Raw genomic sequence first — 4,025 nt, forward strand, 5'->3', positions numbered from 1 at the left:
GTCAGTATGCAGGGTGGTGGGAGTGAAGTGGGAGTTGGGGTTATTGTTGGAAAGCACATACCTGAAGACTTTTTTCACATTCATTTCACAGAACTCCGGCCTCCCACCCCACGGCCTGATGATCAGAAGATGTGCGGAGCCGAATCGAAATGAGGGAGTCGATTTCAGCTGCCTGAGGAGCTGGACTTCAGATATGTTGTCTGTGATTTTGTAGGGCAAACATCACGAGGGCCTCGCTTTAAAAGGGTCAGAGCTCTAGATTTTGGAAAGAGAAGAGATTTAGTTTTGTCTTCGCTCTCAGCTAGGGTTTTTCAATTAATGCAATTGGAGTTTTGGACTGTGGCTGGTGCTACGTGTGGTTTTTATCTGATGTCTTCTACAAAAACAAAAGTCTGACACATGTTTTGTTGTTCTACAAACAGCCTCAGAGCCATATTTATGCAGGCTGACAGATTTTAACATTCTCTTCCATTATCGCCGCTGCGTGTCTGCATGTCGTAATTTCACCAATCAGGTTCATTAACAGTTTTGAACAACAGTCGGTGTTTGAGAACTCTCTGCTGGAAATCTGCTCGTACTAAACAGTACTTATAAAAAATATTTTTAAATGTTGCACTCACAACATTTTTAGCCTCATTCACAACACAAGCCTGCAGTAAGTGCAGCTTAGGAAAACAATTTGAAAAGAACACAGGAAACAAAAGAGGCCACTTGAATCACTTTTGTGCATCAATGCATGAAGAAAAACTACAAAGATGTGTGAAAATCAGTACATAAAGCACATTTCATTACATTTTTACAAACAGGACTTTCTCACAAAAAGATTGAAGTGTGAATTTTTAGTGTTTTAGTGCTGAATTTAGTTTTACACACCTTTGTCCTCATCCTAAACAATCGTTAACTCTTTTAAATCCAAAAACAAAATTTGTTTCTTTAAGGTAAACTTTGCAGAGCTTCTTTTTTTTTTGTGCTGTTGTGCTGCTGCGTTTTGGACATGTTCTTGGGCTCTGAATTTCTGATTTAATGCAAAAGTGAAATAAAAGACTGGAAAACTAGTAGAGAAACATTCGGCGTGATCAAATAAAAACAAATGGATGTTATTGTTTTTGAAGAATAGGCACTTAGCAAGCTCAGCAACAGTGAAACTGCAAATCACAACTACTGAGATTTTGACTATTTCTGTGAGATCAAGAGGACCAGCGAAAGATTTATGTGCAGCACTTAAAATCAAATCTGATGACGATGCACTTTCAGTGAATGTGGGATTAAATCAAAGATTTTACCAGCTTTCCTGTTTCTGGCAGCCGCCTCTGAAGACCGAGCTTGTTAACGAGAAACCTTGTGGGTTTGGCAGGTGGTGATTCATTAAAGGTCTTTTTACTGTTGTCCATCTCAGCTGCCGTCCAAACTCCTTTGGGACAAAAACGGACTACTTGTCACTTTTGCATTGTGTCTTATGCACAGAGTGAAGAGTTTCTGCGCYTCACAATCAGTTCTTATCTGTCACACCGCTCCACTGCTGCTGCACTTATTGCTGGTTTTTATCATACTTGATAGTTTTACTCAATCAGAAATGCTCACATTTTAGACTCATTTCATTTATTTTCAATTCTTTGGAATGCCAGATATTTTAGCTTCAATTATCTCATGACAAGTAAAGACATTTCTGATTTAAAGCAAAGATTTCTAACAACTCAAACAGTTTTGGTTCTGCAAACCTACATCACAAGTTGGTGTAAGTTGATGTTTGTCATGGCAGCGCTCATCTTTTTCCTAGCTGATGGGAACTTGCCTTAAAATAAAACAAATTTATCATTTTTTTACATAATTAAAGTATTAATCTGTGACATGAAAATGTACTGAATGTGTTTGGAAACGTGTCCCATATCATCCCACACAAACCCACTCATTGTTCTACAGTTGGTTGGCTGGTTTCTGTTKTTTTATTGTGCTGGACGTTGTGAGCAGATCCAAGCCAAGTTGTGGTGTTTTTTTAAACTTTTTCATATCATTTACCCAAGAATGAATAAATGCAAAAACCAGTAAGACATTTTATATCATCATGAGTTTTCTCTAAACAAATACTGAAATCTGTGTTGAGATCAGAAGATAAAAAGGATCTTTGAAGGTGTGCYAATTTGGCGCCAAGTGTTACTGTTATCATGATGTTCCCAAAGTGTCTTCTGCCTTATCTGATACCCTGCTTATCCATGAAGATTTATCATGATTCATTTTGATCTCCTGTGCATRTTTTAACAATCGTTTTCCCCTCGTTCTCATCCATTTTTAGTAAAATAGATTTTATTGTCTGGCAGGTAAAAAATTTAAAAAATAATCAAGATTTTGCTACTTTTTAAAAATTCTTTATAGATTTATGTGTTTCTGTAAAATTTTATTGTGATTTTCAGGAAATGCGAGGAATTTCTCTGACTAATTCACTTGTAAAAGACTATTATCTTCTAACTGAAGCAAGGTGCTGCTCAGATACTGGCAAATCACCTTAGACACTATCTGAGTCACAGATCACTCAGCTACAGTGATGTAAGCTCCCACAATCCCTTGTGTCCCAAATTCATTGTCACAGCGCTCATCGTCTGCCTTTGCTAATCTCCCCCTGCTTCTGTCTGCAGGCCTGCTGAGGAGGTCAGCTGGCGTCTCRCAGCTCTGATGCCACATAGCAAAACGCTTGGAAGGCCTGCGTCTTCTCCTGTTTACCTGCCCAAAACATTTTCCTTCCTTGTGACGTCAGAGTCAAACCACTCAGGAGAAGATGCTCCACTTTGACTTCAGATATTTAGGTTTGAAGCGAATGAGGAAGTCAGTGCAGAATCAGTCAGTCAGAACATTTTGATTAATCCATGCTTATTTTCCTCAGGAAAAAGATAAACATGAAGGCCAGAGAGGAGGTATACAGATGAAGTTAGAGAGGAAACAGTTAGACAGAGGAACAACCAAAAGAAGACGGTGGTACAAGTTTCAAATGTAAATCATTTGAATCAAATCATTGCATTTGGTATTTATTTTCATTTGACACCAAGTTTTCACTTTTTCTAATCTGGGGTCTTACTTTTTTTTGGAAGAAATAAACACGTGGAACAAATTTTAAACCTTTAGCAAGTGCAGCTGTTTTTTTTTTTAATTCTCTGAAGTTTGTGAAATGTGAGCATTCCTAAGGGATCGAGTTGCATTATGGGTAATGTRAGGCTCAGTTTATCTAAAGATCAAATATCACTGACTCTGAATCCTTCGTCAGTTTGCAAGAGTGCGTCTGTTGGTCTTAAAGCCTGCTTTTAACGAAACATTGAATGTTTTTTGTTTTAATGGTTGAAGCTCGTTGCAGAGAACCAGAGTTTATTAGGACTGATTATAGAAATCATTTACTGACCTGTTTAAACTGAATTTTTATTATTAAGGCATTGATGTAAAAGAGGTTCTAAATGCACCATGCTTTGAATAAGAGACCATTTGTTTCAACAAAGTTCCCGCAGGCAGTGAAAACATTATTGTAGTTTGGTAAAAAAAAAAAAAAWAWGATTTTGACAAGGAATGAAATTTGTCACTGTCTGCATTTGGGTTCGAGGTGAACTCGAGAAGAGAACCTGTTAAGAGGTCTATCAAGTGCAGCTTGACGGGCGGTGAAATCCCTGCAGCTGCCTCAAAACGTGTAGGAGGCTCAAGTGTCAGCACTTACTGCCACTGGAGAGGAAAACAGCAGCACGAACAGCAGCTTTTTGGCTTTTCAGTCGGCCATATTCACTCTCTCATGGCATGAGCTGGAGAGCCCAAAATAAGAGCCGTGAAATGTACAAAATGTTGTTGACTGAAGAGAGAAAAAAGATTCTAATCAATGAAACAACAATGTCATTGATGCTCGAAAAGAAAATAAATGAGATATTGATCAAACAAGACAAAAAGATGGTTTTTGATGCTTTGAAGATCTTTTTCCTTTTATTACTGCAACTTTTAGACTGTTTTAATGCCAAGCTTTTATCCTACAATATTTAGATCTGCCCACAGCCTGGACC

This window comes from Austrofundulus limnaeus, unplaced genomic scaffold, assembly GCF_001266775.1.
Source record: "Austrofundulus limnaeus strain Quisiro unplaced genomic scaffold, Austrofundulus_limnaeus-1.0 Scaffold7, whole genome shotgun sequence".
NCBI classification, from domain to species: Eukaryota; Metazoa; Chordata; class Actinopteri; order Cyprinodontiformes; family Rivulidae; genus Austrofundulus; species Austrofundulus limnaeus.